General features: G+C 33.7%; 1 protein-coding gene and 1 long non-coding RNA gene across 2 annotated transcripts in view; both read right to left on the bottom strand.

Moving 5' to 3' along the window:
* The window catches only part of Oca2_0 (P protein), a 71,654-nt gene that overhangs the window by 44,847 nt on the left and 8,879 nt on the right, over positions 1 to 17,928 (bottom strand). The window lies entirely within an intron of this gene.
* LOC114804355 (uncharacterized) lies at positions 3,653 to 17,267 on the bottom strand. The gene is made up of 2 exons (XR_003752560.2): positions 15,369 to 17,267; positions 3,653 to 3,946 (listed from the first exon to the last, which is right to left on the bottom strand). It is a non-coding gene; the product is annotated as an uncharacterized LOC114804355 (long non-coding RNA).

The following is a 17,928-nucleotide window of genomic DNA, read 5'->3' as shown; positions in this document are numbered from 1 at the left end:
AGAGTATAAAAATCCAATAAAAATCAAATGCAAATAGGCTTAAGTACATACATACAGACATACTCATTTATATAAATGTAATTCTATTCAAAATATTTATGCCATTTGAAAGTGAATTGCACTAAGTTAAACCCAGCGAGTAGTCACATGATAAAGTGCCCACTAACTAGCGGGACTAAACGATTCTTTATCCCCACACACCCTCACCAACGACACAAGGAACGAGCGCGCAATGTCACGTCGGCAGTCAGCAGTCAGGCAGTCAGTGGTCCATTTCAGTTGTATGTCTGCAAACTTAGTAACTAATAAATTATATTTACTTGCTTATTTTTATTTTTATTTTTCTCTTTCTTTTTTTGTGTACTCGCATGAGAATTTCAATGAATCGCAGAGAATCAGTACAAGCGTTTCTACAAAACCACTGATGCGCCATTTAAGTAAAGTAAGTAACGAAGACACCCACCAGTCGCCGCCACCAAAGTCAGTCAGTCAGTCGCTGAGCGCCTCTAATCGCCGTTTGCGAAGACGGTCGTGGTGTTGTGGCTGCTAAACATATCTAATGCAATTTTCAGCAAGTTAAATATATAAATTGTACTCACTTTGCGCATATTTATATTTCTTTGGAAGTGAGTGCGAAAGGCGAGGAGATTCATGCATATCATATATATACCAGATAAATGCGTTTCTGTATTCAATTGTGTGAGTGTGTGGCTTTGATATCACTCGCCTGTTTTGTCACGTAAACTTTCGTTTGAAATGAAGACGCTTGGCTTTCGAGGAAGCCGAGGCTTTGAGTGATAATTTGGAATTGAGATTTTAAATTGCGGTGCGGAAGAAGTTGAAAACACACATTCAATGTCGAGAAGAGGCGTTTAAAGTTAAATGTTTCTTTTATGGAAATTTGAGTAATATGTTCATTTGAGAAATATTATATATCGGAGTAAATTTAAAATATACAACTTTAATGTAAAGCTGGAAAATTCGATAGTGATCACCTCAGGCCATTATGACTAAAGCTTAGTGGGAGAGCTTTTAACGGGTTTTGATTGAACTATTGTAAATGATCTCAGAAATGCCTACAAAAATTGCCAACAGAAGAAAGCACAATTCATAAGGTGTTCTGAAAGTCTTGGAGTTAATTTAGGTACCGTTCGATTATAAGTGCATTGTTCCAAGACCATGCTATCAATTTAAAGGAAGATTTGAGAGAGATTAACAATCCTAATGAGTTTCGTGAGAATAGATGAAGTGGTAATGGATCACATTGGTCCAAAGACCAAGGCAGTATCAAATCAATGACCTCTCATTAACTTTCATCGAGGAAAGTGAAAGGCTATTTACTAGAGACGACGCCCGGGCCTCTTATTCATATTAACAACTTATCATAGAAATTATTAATTGAGGAACTCAAGAGGATATCGTCAACATAAACTAAACTAACTAAAAATACGCTGATTTTTTTTTTAAATGTTCTGTAAACTCTACAAAACATAGAATTAGGTCGAGTCTGCGAGGAACTCAAGAAGACCCAATAAGACCCCACCATAGAATAATAATTATTATCGCTCTGTGAACTCCACAAAATATAGAATCTCTTTTCAGATGGTCGCTCAGGTTCGCGTATCCAAAAAGAATCTCAACTTATATTCGGTCCAGGTCTATCCACTCGGCAGAATTCCCAAAAATTAGTTTGGGAACAATGGAAGTGCTGTCAGTCTGGTATAGTGTGATCGATTTGCTACTCTCTAGTTATTGACGATTCTAAGAAAGGATTGGCTTGATTAGAGTTTCTCATTGCCTCTGAGAAAAATCGCCATAAACAACTAATAAACGATTTTTAGATTTCAATAACCTTGGATTACTCCAACTAGTCTACCAAGGTATCTAAAGAACTAATCTGAATTTTATGCCGATATTTCCGATGAAATAAATAAGTTTCATTTAAGAAACCGGAGAGGTTCTAATTTCAGATATCAAACTATAATATAAATAATCTATAAATGACAAAGTAAACTTACTGCGGTTGTGGAAAGTTTTCATCGATATTCTTAGCGCGAATTCGACGCTGGCAAATGCGTTTGGCGACTTTGAAGCGCATTTTCAGTGTCACTTTCGCTTTGTTGTTGTAGTGATTGCGACCGCTGCTTTGATGGTTAGCCGCTTTAGCCAATTGAGTTGGCGTTACGCACTTCGTATTACCACTATTCGAGCAGGTGTTTGCGGGTGGCCCACAGCTATTATTGTTACCGTTCGTGTTGCTATGCTCACCGGCATGCGCATTCCCATTCGAGTGTTGGCTAGTAGGCGTACTGGTTGTTGTAGTAGCTGCTGCAGTGACTGCCTCACACGCGTTTGTGGCTTGCTGAGTCCCCACAATAGCGGGCGTCACATCGGTTGCGCAGTCAATTGAGCTTCTGCTTGCAGTCTCCGCCGCTGACAATGCAGTCAGACTCCCCTTATCCTCTGCCAATTCCAAATCCAACACCACCACGGACTCGTTCACATCACCCGCATTTGGTTCGGCAAGTGACGCGGCTGCGGACGCTGCCACCTGCAATTCAGTGGATGCCAGCGATGTCTCCAGCGTTGGTGTGGCGACCGCCAAACGTGGCGTGTCCACAGGTGAGTACGTCAAAACGCTCGGTGTGGGTGATGTTGGTGTCGCCAACGCTGATGTTGGCGTGGTTACTATTGGCGCTGATATGGCCGCCAGTGCGAGCGCTTCGTTGGCCGTTTTGCTGATTTAACGGTGAACACTTTTCAAATGAAATCCTGCTTATTACGCTCCTACACACCGTTATGCGTTAGCTGTTTCGTGATAATTAATTAAACCGGACACGCTGGCACTGCTGCGTTGGGTTTCTGTGGGCGGCGTCGAGTTACTTCAAAGTCTATAATTGGCGCTAAGCGTGCGCAGCTGCTGTATTTATCAATTAGTGACTGGAATGTAGTACTTCGTGGAATGGTGGCGCTTTGTTTAAGCTTCAATTAACAACCGTAGCAACGGTTTATTATGATTTGACGCATTCGAGTAGGTACAGTTAGTAATTAATTCGGTTAGTTGCTGTTTTGAGATATGTTTGAGTTTGATTTTTTTTTTAACAGAAGAAATCTGGTAGTTTAATATTGGAATAGTTTTTCCAAAATGATTTTTTTTTAAATAAACTTGATTTTTTAGAGTTTTTAGCTTAATTTTGTTTCGTTATTACATAGATCACATCAAATAAGTAAAATTATTTGTCAGTTTAGTTACAGGTACATACGCTCACAATCCGTTAAAAATACTTTCCACTGCCAACGATGGTTATTAAATGATTTTTTAAACATTTAATTTAATTTTTTGTTAATTTCATAAAATTAAATTTTAATTTTTTTTTAATTTTTTTAAATTTAATTTTTAATTTTTTTAATTAAATTTAATTTTTTTGTTAATTTTAATTATTATGGAGTTAAATAAATGTTTTTTAGTTCTTTAAATTAAATATTTTTAATATTGTTTTCTTATAAATTTTAATTTTTTTTAATGTTCCTTAATTAAAATTATTTCGTCAGTTTTACCGTTAGTCTCAACTACAAAACAGCGACCGCACTTCAAACCTTTCTCTTGTACATTTTAAATGTTTTACAGCACTTAAGTTTCTCTTTCACTCTATTTTTGTTAATTTTTCTTCGAATATTCGCTTTATCTATGTTTAGTATTTTGTCTTTTCTCTTTTGAAATTTTCTTATATTTTTTCCACAGAACTGCCTGTTGTTTATTTTTTGGTTCTTTCCGTTACCTTATCAGCATATTTTTCTCACAAATTTTTAACACTTCTGCCGCACTTGCACTCATCGGTTTACACGCCTTGTTGCACATTCACTCGTTACCGTTACGTGGTTGGAATTTTCAAATAGTCAATATTTAAGAATTGTTGCTATACTGCGCGTGTAAAGCAAAGCACATCTGTGAAAATTTGGAAAAACAAAATTTTATGATTGGCTTTCAGCAGCTGGGTGAGGGGTGCGGGCGTGCAGTAAATGAATGACGCAACAACCAGCAAGCACAACCAACTCCCTCAGCTGTCAACGCAAGTGTGTACAATGTGTGCTACTGTCGCCTTTGGCACATAGTAAAAATATAAAAAATACCAAAAAAATATGTAAAGTTTAAAAATATATGCGGCACACATCGGCATGTGGCATGCCACATTATGCTTAAAAAAAAAACAAGACCACACTCAAAACTTTTCACTCTCGTTAGGAGCGTCCACAAACCACAGCACAGCAACAAATTTATATTTATGAGTCTGAAAATCTCAATTCGGTATAGAAAAAAGCCGCTCAAATGAGTGAGCAATACTTGTGTGGCAGTAAAGACGCTTTATCGTCTCGCAAAAGCACACGTAGTAACGGTAAAAGTATTCAGTATGTGACAGCTGACAGCTAACGGCTGACGGCTGACACAGCGCCAATAAGATTTGGGTTTATTGGAAATTGAATCTCAAATGTTATCTAGTCAAATGGTAGAGGCTTTAAAACACTTCACAGTCTGGAGAGCAAGTGTCTGGAGAACATTTTTGTCAAAGATAATTCTTTCACGGATGAGTTGACTGAGTTGACTGAGTTGACTGACTGACAACTGTCAATCTTAATGTAGTGTTAATGTGTTCGTAATTGACGGTCACTTAACCGTCGATGACTGGGTTTGACTTTTCATTCACCTTCTAAGAAGAATATATTTAAACTAATATTTATTTAAAATAAAATAATTTAACTACATGTCGATAAAAAGCTTCTGTTAATCTATGTTTAAAGCTATGCAATAAGCCATTTTCAATTAGTTACTATATGAGTGAAGAAATTCCTTATCAGAAATCGATAAATCACACTGACTGATCATAGTATAATTCAACAACTTTCAGCTACTCATGTACTGCAGTTATACTTGTAGTATTCATACAACAAAAACTGTTGAAGAAGAATGGGTGAAAGTTAAAATTTCTTTTATTTTACATTCATCACTTTAATTTCAAGTACATTTCTGTTTGAACTGCATTCTTCAACAGCTTCAGAAGACCCAAACACCTTAGAAAAGCCACTGTCTTAGCTGTCACTGAACTCAGTAGCTCGCCGGCCCTGGAAAACCGGTTCATTGGCACAATTTATGAGTTGGTTATCCAAAAACTGCATTTTTCATTTTTATTTTTATTGACTACAAGTGGGTACTTACAAGTAATTTATGCAGTTCAATTTCGTGTTTCTTGCTGTCTTACATATGAATTTATCTAACAGGTTAGATCTAGTGGTTCATGGGCGTACACAAAATGCATAATGCAAGTGTTTGATATTTAAGTTCTGACGAAATTGCTAAGAGAACTGGTTTCTTTAACAATAAATCGTAAATCGTAAAAATAGTGTGCGACATAAAATGCCATTAAAGTAGTTTGGCATACAAATGGGTATGTGGAAAATAATTCTTTGAAGGTTAAATACTTTAATACTGTTTCCAATACTTCAGAAAGATTAATAGTTAAATAACTGCATAAATCAAGAGTCAGACCAAGAACCTCGAAATCAAATGAACTCAGCAAATCAGAGGAACTATATTTCCATTGTGGCTTCTCCTTGAAACTCCACCTCTAGAGATCGGAAATGTCGAAAGCAAACATCGGGAGATTGAAGTTTCCGTATAGACCTATCGCCTATCACAAATTTTCCTTTCATATTTCTATCAATATTTTCATATTCATTAAATATTTAAATCAAACAGTCTCATATCTATCACAAGCGCCACAAGTTCAAAGCAAACAACACTCTCTACTCATAATTAAAATCACACTTTACATATTAATTATTTATATTAGCATCTAAAATTCCAAGTTTAATATGCTGGGCAACAGTTGTGGGGCACAGGTTGCTTTAAAAATGTGCAAAACATAAAAATAAACGGACAAGTAGGTGAGAAAGGTGCAAAAGTTTGTAAATAAAAACAAAGCAGAGAAAAACAAAATTGCACGAGCAGTTTGCTCGACAAAAATCCTCTGAGTGCTGTTGAAATTTGTTTTGACCACGCGTACACGTGTACCGTAAGTGGGTATAAAATGAGTGACAGGACGCTTTGTGTGGACATTATGATGAAATAAATAAATATGTATGTGGCCTTTTAAATGTTTACTGTACTCGATCTAACTGTGAATTAGGGTTGTTCGTTTTAAAATGGACTTTTTTCGTTTTCATAATAATTATTTATTTTAAATCAGTTTATACTTGACCTACATAGCTTCATTTAAATAATTGTAAACAAGTCCGGAATATAGTATTAATCGATTCAATTTTCATTTTTTCTGAACGCCCCTCAATTTCAGGTCTAATTAGACAAATAAACCCCCCTGTTAAATGAAAATACGACGAAAGGATTAGACTTTTGTTCTTGGCTTAAAAAAGATACCAACGGAAAGTTCTGTAACGTCTCTCAGGTTGAATTCTTTAAAATAATCCAATATTGCTTCCAGAGCTTATCTACCAAATGGTGAAAAGTCTGTCAGTTTAAAGAAGAATGTCAAGTGTCCACTAACCACTCACGATCTCACTTTTATCCGACATTAGACAGCTCTATAATACTTACTATTTTTCTCTTTCATTCTCTGTCTGTCTACATCTCTTTCTCTCAATATCTGCCTGTCTCTTTCCAACTCTCTAAATATAGAACTAATAAAGTGCTCCCTGTGTTGATCTCTCCGTCTTTCTTCCTGAATCCAAAGCAAATAAAGCACTCCCTATGGTAGTAATAAAAAATAAGTTTAAGTTGGAGACCTTATAAGTATTTAAACCCACGCATCCAAAAGCGCGTGTCGAAGTTATTTCAATTTCCGCTTCAATGCTTTTCGTGTACATTTGTATATTTAGAAGTGTATGTAATTGACAACGGTTATTATGACATTTAATATTTATATTTAAAGCACCGTAAATAAATAGAATAATTGAAGGACAAACCAGGACAATGCAGCCAACATTGTACCATAAAAATAAATACAAATGAAGGTACGAAAGAAACCACCAAAAAAGTGTACACAGATAACCAAAGAAATTACGAAAAAGTAAATAAATAATAAATGACTGAATTGACAGTGAAATTTCGTGGCAGACACGCAAGTACGCTTAAAAGAGTGGGAGCAATACTACTCCCAAAAATAACCTCAAAATTTCCCAAGACTTTGCGTAGAACAAACAGAAACGAAAACAAATATTGGAGCATGAAGGAAAAAAGGACGAAAAAATAGATAATTGAGGGAATGACATACGTATTCGATACACTTTAAATATAAGGCAAAGGTGTGGGCACTCCTCTCGCAAATGAAGAAGCCTAAGGGTTATTAGAAGAATAAACAATTAAAAAACATATTCTCATATGAAAAGGAAGACCTCAAGAACTTTTATTGAAAGTAATGGTGATTATAACAATATTTTTGAACAAATGAACGAATCATATTCCAGGAAGCTTTTAAGCTTTCGTTTAATATCATAAACAGCAATAAAAAATTAGAAAAAAATCATAAAACAACATTAAAATCTTTAAAAATCAAATGTCATTCTCGATTTCTCAAAAGCTCAATAACCTCAGAAACTTCAGCTTTAAAATGGTCTATAAAAAGCTCTATGCATCCAGCTGTTAATTGTAAATATGTATGCATGTAGGTAAAAAATAAAATAAAAAGTAACCTTGGTTACCAGCTGAGCTCAAATCTGTGACGGCACAATAATAATCTGCAAATTGGATATACAACACCTGTTGTATTCATATTTTTATTACTGTGTATGGAAGTATTTGTTTCCTTGAGATTTGTACACATTTGTTTTGAGCATATGCTTTACCTTGTCCTGACACAACAAACAACAAGCAGCAAGTATTTATACAAAAATTCTATACATTGAAATAAAATCCGTAGAAGATTATACTGCGTTACTCGGGATACGAAAACTCATACCATTAAAAATGGAAAAATTGACAAAGTAAATATTATGTTTAGTTGATTTAAGCATACAAAACATTTGAAAAAAAATATACCAAAATTTTTACAGAATATTAAATCACACCAAACTCTACACAAAATGTATTACTCATATATATAAATATTTATAGGTTATGTACACATCCATAATGTTATTAAAGAAAGTTCAGCCAGGCGTCGCAAAGTTTTACAATATTGAATTTGTTTATGTAGTTGTGTGTTAAGCAAAACCGTTTTAGCATAAAATCACTTCAATACTCAACCTACAGTCTGGGGATACATTGACGTTCATTTTTATTTTATTTTATGTATTTCGCTATATATGTATGTGTTTGTGCTGATTCCATGACATTTTTATGTGTATAAATTATAAATGATCTTTCTTTGTAGGCTTCTATTAAATATTTTGTACCATATATTCACTTTTTTTTAGAAAGCTCAAAATTTTTTTGCGATTATAAACGTGGTCTTACATTAGTTGGGAGCAAACTTCTCGCAATTTAAAGCACAAATGGTCTTGAAATGACATCGATATTTTTCATGAAAGCTCATTACGAGCTTTGATAATGAGTAGAATTTATCAAGAGCTTTACGAAAGCATTTTTCTGTGATTTCTTAGTGCTTAGGCTCGGTGCAGATAAGAAACGCTTGAATAGTAGTCAAGAAATTCCCTAATGAAAGCTTGATTGGCTAATAGAGTAGATATTTTCGGCCAATCACTTACTTTAAAACTAACGCCAAGAAAATATCGTTTGAATTACACTATAATTATTGTGGAATTTATATCGAAATCGATGAAAGCTTCAAGAGCTTCCACCACAATACCTTCAAGCAATAAATGACACGTGGAGTAATAATCCTTCTACAAAAAATGTTACAAGCTCTTTTTTATAGACTTCTGCTGTACAAATAGTATAGCTTGGAATCAAAATTTCTGGAGAGTTATAAGTCCCGGGTTTCTTGCAGAGCTTAAGTTTTTAAATCAAAGGCTCTCAGATCTTTTCCAAATATCTAGCCAGTAATTTCAAGCGAATTCTTCTATTAACTTTTTTATTAAATGAAATACCATCAAATAAGAATCTATCTAAAATCTTCAGCAGAGAGTTGAGACACTCTAATACGTTATATTATATATGTATGCCACAATTGTGTACTCTCTCATATAAATAAGTACAAAAATAAATTTCACTCATAAAAGAATAAGAAACAAGACACAACGCAAATAAAGTGAGTTAAGAAGACGCAGAAGACACTTAACGCGTGTCATGAGTTTTTATTTAACTTTAAATTAGATGATTGTACTCGAATTTGTACTCATATAACTGTATTTATTCAGATAGCACAATTTGAATTGCGTTTTTTTTTGTAGATTGTGGAATTGTTCGAGACGGCGAAGCGGATTGTTTCAATGGAGTTGAGGCCCGCACCTATGAACATACATATATGTATATGCGAACGGATATAACTCGCATATAAATTAATACCGTTATATTTTTATTTGTTGCCTACATTTATGATGAACGCGCAAATATTAAAAAATGCATGAAAGCACTAAAATTGTTATATTATTAAATTAAATGTCATGAATTATGTGATAAGGAGATAAAAGCAGTTAAATTAGCTTATTTATATGGCAACAAAATATTCCGAAAGAGTTAATGGGTGTTTTATTCCATTTAATGATACACCTTATATACAAAATTCTGTAATAAGTTTCACAGAATATAAAGAACGACATTCCGTGGCTTAAACTGAAAGCTGAAGTCCACACATTTTTTTTAAGGTTTTTTGAATTCATTAGCTATCGATAATATATAAATAATTATTAGTACCTATCTAAAAAGCTTTCAAAAAAGTTTAATATTTCGAAGTTTCTAAGATTAGCAAAAGTTGGAGGGACACGAACCCCCTATATTCGATTCCTATCAATAGGTTTATAACTTAAAGACATAGGCTCCATCAATAAGCAATCAAGAATGAAATCATTAAAAGCTCTAAGAGCTTTAATGAGCTTTTCAGTTCAACTTTAGGAGGTATCGGATGAAATTAGTACTATCAGATCGTCTCTGTATACACAGCATGACAACTACTTTGAATGCTTAGGTAGAACAAGTAACGAAAATTCCACGAGCTTATACAAAATGAATTCAAAATTAAATATTAATTAATATTTTTTGTTTCCATTTTCCTAATCCATTACCGCCAAACCTCTAGCTTAACTCATAATCATTGCTAAAGTATCTTTCCTTTGATGAATTGTATACTACATTATTCAATTCTTTGCTCCCATCTGCTGCTTACACCATCCTTGTGACGCTCAAGTAATGAATTCCCCAAGTAACTTTATTACAAACAACTACGAAATGTTTGCAGAATTTCTGGCATCCGGCAGCCTTTGCTATTTGTGCGCTTACTGTAAATACAGCGAAAATGACTTATAGACCAGCCCAATTTGGGGCAATTGCGGCAGTTGCCACCACCGCAACCGAACAAGGAAGTAAGCCAAATATGCCCTTGGGAGCAACACGCTGATTTATACAAACAGTGGAAAGAAAGAATTTCTATTGTACGGAAGATTTGTGAGCCTAAAGCGTTGGGAAAGAATCGGCTTGTTGAACGGAAGCTAGATATTATTAGAAACGAAATTTTACACTGCGGGCGTTTTCTACAAAAAAAAGTAAGTTCATAACTTGTAGAAAAAATTTTAAACTAGAATAACTTTTGGCGCACCAAATTACACAGACACTTCACCCTTCGCCACTAAGTCAACTTATGGGCATTAGTAAAACAACAAAAAATAGCGCTTACAGTGCGGAAAATAATTACAATGAATTAATTGACAACAGAATGGGCGGAAAGTGCAGCAACAGCCGCACATCTCTCGTCCCAGAGACAGCCCTCGGGGTGTCGCAGTAACCGCGCTCGCAGCAAAAATGGCATTACGAATGTGTTAACAAGCGAGAGAGGAGGAAAATAAATAATAAAAACGGCAAAATAGCTACAAATGAATTGAGAAAAGTGGCAAAACAAAAGCCGTTTGCGTGGTGAGAAAAAAAACACAAAAGCAACCATGAAAAACACAGATGATGCACAGTTTGTAGGGTACAACACCTCAGCACCCACCGCAACCACACCATCAACAGCGATTAGGACAAAATTAGACCGTTCAGTGTCATAATGAAGCGTCGCAATCGAGGCGCTCAAATGCTGGTCACCATTGTCATTCGTCGCTGGCAAGGTAGCGCTGTCAGTGTCAGTGTTACGATGTATATATGTAGTGGTGCTTGGCAGTCGCGGTCACGAACAGCACTGGCAGGCACATCAAAAAAAAAGTTGGACGCGCTTATGGAAAGTGTTGGAAAGTGAACTTAATTGATGGTTACTATAGGTTTGAGCCACGTTGCTTAGTAAAAGTGAAAAACAATCGCACGCAGATAAATTAATTAAATTTCCAGCACAGCTGGTCAGCTGTGAAGAAAAGCTGCACGAAATTTGTAGGGTGCATATTGCTATAGCGTAGAAGACTACGAACAGTTTTATGTAGAGCGCAAGTTTAAGGTTGTAATTGAGTTGGTTAGAACCTACTGAGAGTAACACATATAAAATGTTTTTTTTTACTGAGAAAAAGAGCTTCTTCAGACTAAACAATGGCACACAAGTGTTCCAAAATTGGACATTTAGATAAGGATACAACTATCGATCCAATCAGGGTTAGATCGTCGAACAGTCAATTCGTAGAACAGTCGATAACATAGAAACGGCTGTAGTGGGAATCGAAGATGTAGACTCACACTTAATGGTATCGAGTTTCTCTATAATAAGACTAGTATCTGGAAAATGTAAACTGATGAGCTTGCAATTTAGACATTTGTCTCACTCATCACCTCATCAGTAGGTTGAGAACAGGTCAGAGCTGAATTAACCTCTTGTGACCTTGGCGATCATTGGTCAAATAGTCCTTTCGGATTCCAGTTGAAGAAGTTGTTCGAAAAAAGACGAGGTAGAATCATCTCAACACTTTATTATAACTTTCGTCATACCGACATCGAGGTTATACCAACTTGGATCTCTCATATCCAGATATCGAAATGAACTAACCTAACCTAAAATTAAATAGTATAAGCAGCGTTGTAATGGTTTCAAGGCCTTTGCCTATACTTGAGATCTGATTGTAGGAGTTATTTGCTATCTTTAGAAGTCCAAGTGAGATCCTCATCTCAGGAATCAACCATTAAACCTAACATAACCTAAAAATTATCCTCAAAATCAACATTCATCAATATCTCTTTCCAATAATTCTTGATTAGTATTTAAAGAAGAAGCGCAAAATGAGTATAATTCACGCAGATTATCTTGCCAAGGAAATTTAGTACCAAATGGAGCATCACTAGCCTCCAATATACCAAATACTTTTTAAAGCGCGAATGAAGGATTTTGTTAGAACTTTCTTTAAATTTGCCAAGGTTATTAAATTACTTAGAACTCAAATATTCTCAAAGTACATTACGAAACCTGTTGAAACCTGAAATGTTGTTGCTCTCAAAGCCATGACTTTTCAACTGTGGACAGTTTCGACTTGATGTACCCCCTTCCCTGTATAGCCTAACTCACTTCAATAATACTTTCTTCATTTCTTGGCATCAAAAGGGTTCTAGCAAAAGAAAAACAGTTAAAGAGCTTACATAACGCTTTAAGAAACCAAAACCAGCAGAAGTGGAGGGTGGCGAAGACATTAATTAAGTGCCGAATATAAATATAAAAAAGAAAATATTACAAAAAGATGCACGTAATGAACGTCTCGCTGTCTGCTGGTAGAATTGCCTGCGCTGTCGTCGGCATAAAAATTATTGTCATTTTGCTCATACGCCGTGTAGTACGCATGACACAAAGCAGATGCAATGAAGGGGAAAATAAAGCATTTCGTACGCTTTATGTGCGATATACAAAAACAAGAAACACAAGCACGCACACAAACAAATATTCTATAAAAATGCGTACAACTTCAGCACAGCCACACAGACATACAGGGATGCTTTCACACACATAAAAGTAAGGTTAATTTCGTATAAAAACACAGCTGCAGCTGCAGAACCGGCATCTTATCTCAAATGCTGTCTTTTATGTGTATCTCATGTTCTTCACCTCTCGCTGGTGTTGTTGTTGTTGCCGCCTCTGTGGTAGGAGTTTTACATTGGAAATGTTTGGTTTGGAAATTTTGCGCTGTGCTGCGCTGCCAGCGTCACGCTCTTAACCTGAAGTTGTTGTTTGTTATTATTATATATTATATTTGGGACTATCTTTTCTGCAAACACTGTGTGCAGCGTCCGCAGTTATCACACAGCGTGTATGTATGTATGTTATTCTGTGTTCATGTTTGCGGCAAAATTGGTTTGTTGTCAAAAGCGAAAGGTGGAGCTGTTGGGAAAGTACGCTCAAGTCAAAGAAATGTGTAGATCGCCTGCAAATATTGTGCCGCATAAGTGCTTAAATATTTAATGAAATGGAAAGGAGCCTACCAATTTTAGTACACACATTTTACACACTTGCGCTGATGCTGTGATATGTCGATTTAATAATTTTATTTAATACACATTTTTATATTATTTTTTTTTTATGATTCAAAGGCTTGTATGTTTCAAAAAAAATATGCTGCATTTTAGAAATGATTTTTTTTTATATTTGCAATAATTAAAAACAATAATTAAAAATATAAAAAAAAATTAAAATTTAATTCAAATTATTTTTATATATATTTTTTATATATTAGGAAAAAAATGTATTTTTATTAATTACAAAAAAAAATATAAAAAGTAATTTACTCATTACTTTTGATCTGAGGTTAATTGAAATTATTTTCTGCAATCGATTTGTTTTAATTCTTTGGTGCTCGTATATAGATATTTAGATGTATTTCTAATTAGCATTTTTTTATGATAAAAAAATAAAAAAAAAAAGTTTCAAATGTGCATATTTGTATTTATTTGTACTTGCTTTTGAACGTTTAATTGCATGATTTTTGTAATCAAAGTGAAAAGCACGCTCCAAAGTCTTTTAGATTTGGTTTACACTGGTTTACTGATTGCAGCTGACTCGTGCATTTTCTGTTAAAAAATATTTGAAATATTTTATGTACATTTTTTTTAATAAATACAATAATTTTTATGAAACGGAATTTTAACACTTCGCAACAGTATGAGGTCATAACATTTTTTTTTTTAATAGACGAGAAATAAATGATTCTTCTTCGAACAGAATTACTTGTGAATTTAATTAATAAATTAATTAATAAGAGAAGTTTTTCATGAGATTACAAATTCTTAAACTTTAAAGTTTAAAAAAGTTTTTTTTTTTCAATAATAGTTTTTTAAGAAGCTAGATTGACTTAGATTATAAGAAAAAAATATCAAATACTCTACATTTTTTAAATTAATATTTATAACCATAATTGTATTCAACTTTTAATATATTAATTTTTTCGAAGTAATTCAGTAATTCAGAATTGTAAAAAAATATGTCAAATATTGCCTCGATTTATAAGTTTTACTTTTATAATTTTAAATAATTATTTAGTGTTAAATTCAATATATTTTTATATTTTTTTACACATAGAAATGTACACGTGGTGTGTTCAAAAAATAACGGGAATTGTAAAATTTAAAATTAAAAAAAAATATAAATACACAGTGTGTGTTCAAAAAATAACGGGAATTATAAAATTTAAAATTTCACTGGTTTGAAGAGTCCAACTTCCAAAGGCTTTTTTAAAAATCGAATTTGAGAAATGTTTGGACGATTGGCTGGCACATGTGTATATTATCGCATTACTGAAGACGAATGAATTATTTTTTTCAAAAACTATAATTACCGTTATATTTTGAACACGCCTCGTATGTATGGGATCTAAAAAAATTGTGTGTAAAACGAATACTCTGAATTACTTTTTTCTTCTTTCTTTTAAAATTGCATAAAAATAAAAATGAAAAACATCTTATTATTTTAATATTAATAATATTTCGAAATCTATAAAATCTTGTAAACATAAAATTTTAAAAATATATTTTTTTTTAATAATTATTATAGTTTGTTAATATTTATCTAGTTTGCAGCAAATTTTTTCTCTTTAAATGAAATAATTATCTCAAATTATCGTACTTATGCAATAAATTAACGTTTAAACAATTATTAAACGGTTATACAAATTTAATAAATTTATTAAATGTATAATCATTTAGTTATGACTGGCGTTTTCACTTAATATTTAATGTTTATATTTTTAATTTATTTTAATCTATTTTTTTGTATTTTTTATTGCTTAGTTTTGAGAAATTCTATTTTAATGTCACCAATAAGTTTGTATTTCAGCCTTAAAACAATTACCTCAATTTTATGGTTCATCTACTTCATACAATTCCACATTTATAATTTGACATGAATATTTTTTTGATTTTTTGTACCAACTCCTTTTATTTTGTTTAGAACACACTCTCGCACTCACTTGCTACACCAATTTCACAGCACACTGAAGTCAACCAAACAAAAAGAAGAATACCGACTGGAAACTTATTACTCCGTACGTTTTAATCACGTATGCACATCGCTACAATATTCCATAAATGATGCTTTCTTTGTTCTCCGCATACACTTCAAAGCACTTCACTAAACGCCGTTTAATTTATTTTTGCGCGTAGATTTAACTAATTTCCACTTTTATACACAATTTCATTTACAAAACACACAAAAATCCGCATGCACATACAGGTGTATGCATGTAAGAACAATTCAATTTTTTTTTTCAACTCTGCGACACGGCACGTTCCGCTAGCACCTTCGACGATGTCTGTTTTCCACGACAGTTGTACACTAAATAAATCTCAGGTCGCGGCACTTTTCCTTGTTAAACGACGACCGATACACTGCAACGGCAGCGAAAACAGCAGCAGCGTCAGCAGGCAGCAGCTATGAGCACAGCAAAAGCAGCAGCAACACCACCACCAGCTATCAGCTGTTGCCGAAGTTTGGAAGTGTTGGCACAAAAGCAAATCGAATATGTAAAGAAAAAGTAATGAAAACAAAGTCAAACTTGTTGGCGTACATCAAGTGGTGTGCTGCTGTCGTCAAATGCCGAAGTGCCGATTACCCGGCGAATGGAATATGCTGTACGCTGCGGCGACGTCGACAGTGGCCGTGGCTTTGCCGGCATAATTATTACAACACGTACGGGCTGTGATGTGGGCCTGCGCTGTGTGTTGGCAGCGCATTACAAGCGCATCTATGTTTATGCAGGTGGATGACGTTGACTGCGCTGCTCGCTTTGCAATCGATTCGTTATCTCGTTGACAGCGCTCTGTGTACTAGCTGCTGCTGTATGCTGGCGCTGCGCACTTTTCCACCGCTAATTCACTTTCAACAAACTTCCAGCCAGTCACATTTCCAGTGCGTGCGGCAAGTTTAGCTTAAGCTAGTAGCTTTTACGTACCCGTTTGCAGCTTTAATGTTACATAGCGATGCTTGTAAATTGTATATATGTATCTGTATAGATTTGTATATTTGTATCTTATTGCCGCCTTTTATTTCTGTTGCTACACGTGCCCTTTTCCTTTTTTGTTGCAGCATTTTTGGGCATTTTAATTGATAACCCAGTAGGCCAAAGTAACTGGTTTTTAAACTTCAATACATATTTAAATCTTTTTTTATTTGCATATATATATGTATACAATTAGAAAGGTAGTTTATTGGTTATAATTATAAAATTTTACTTTTAAGACTCATAACCCAGTAAGCAGTTGACTTCGAAATATTTGAAATGGTATAATTTTTTTCGTATATATTTATGGTATAGATGTATTAATACAGTGGAACTTCCATAACACGAACTTTTGAATTAGCAATAGCGTTTAGAAATCAAATTTCATACAAATTTCCTTCCATAAATCGAACTTTTCGACCAAAGAATACTACAAAATTTAAAATTTTACTATCGAGGCGGAATATTAATAGAGTCCCTCTAAATCGTATGGAGGCGAACGAAAAAAGAAAAATTTTATGTTTTAATGAAAATTCTATAACTCGAAGTCTCTAGCTCGAAGTTTTTTGTTGATTTTGGTGTTTCGAGGGAAGTTCCACTGTATTAATGCTAGTATATTGAATTAAATTTAATTATATATTATTGGAAGTTAGGTTATATTATTTTGTATCATCTAGTTCGAATCGGAGAATTTATCGGTATTATTATTATTATTTTTTTTAAGTTTGTCCAACCAAATAAAGAGACCTTAAATATTTCAAATCTAGTGTCTGAGTTAGACAGATAACATCCCGAATATTTTTAATGTTGGAGAATAGTATTTAATATAAAAATATAATCATATTTTAGAATAACCCTGATCTCTCATAAAACAAGAATTTTCTTTGGCTTTAACTTTTCATTACCAATTTAATGTCTTTTTGGCGTTCTCAGTACTCATATGTACATCTTTGTATGCTCTTTGTGTCAAGCACGTGTCAAGTCGCTATTGTGCATGTGACAGTCTGATAACCTGTTTTAAACTTTATAACAGTAGCATTACCTGACATAATGGTTATACATATGTATTTATGTGTGTATTATATAAGTGAGTATATGGATAAAAGAATTGTTTGCTATTTTATGGGATTTCGTATATAATAATGCTTTCAAAGGACTTTTTACACACACAGCTTACATAAGTCAAAGAAGATGAAAGTAAAAAAAATCTACTTAAATATTTAAGTAATAAAATTCATATCATATACAGTAGTTTTCCGAAATAACGAACACATTAATTGTCAGGCCCTTCGTTACAACGAGTTCTTCGTTAATTCGAGTACTCACTTAGAGGTATGTTTTTCAATAAAAATGAAAAATTTTATAAAATTCAGCATGTTTTCAATTTGCACATTTCTTTAAAATTTTTACACC

This window comes from Zeugodacus cucurbitae, chromosome 3 (assembly GCF_028554725.1).
Source record: "Zeugodacus cucurbitae isolate PBARC_wt_2022May chromosome 3, idZeuCucr1.2, whole genome shotgun sequence".
Lineage (NCBI taxonomy): Eukaryota > Metazoa > Arthropoda > Insecta > Diptera > Tephritidae > Zeugodacus > Zeugodacus cucurbitae.
This window is presented reverse-complemented; position numbering and strand designations above follow the sequence as displayed.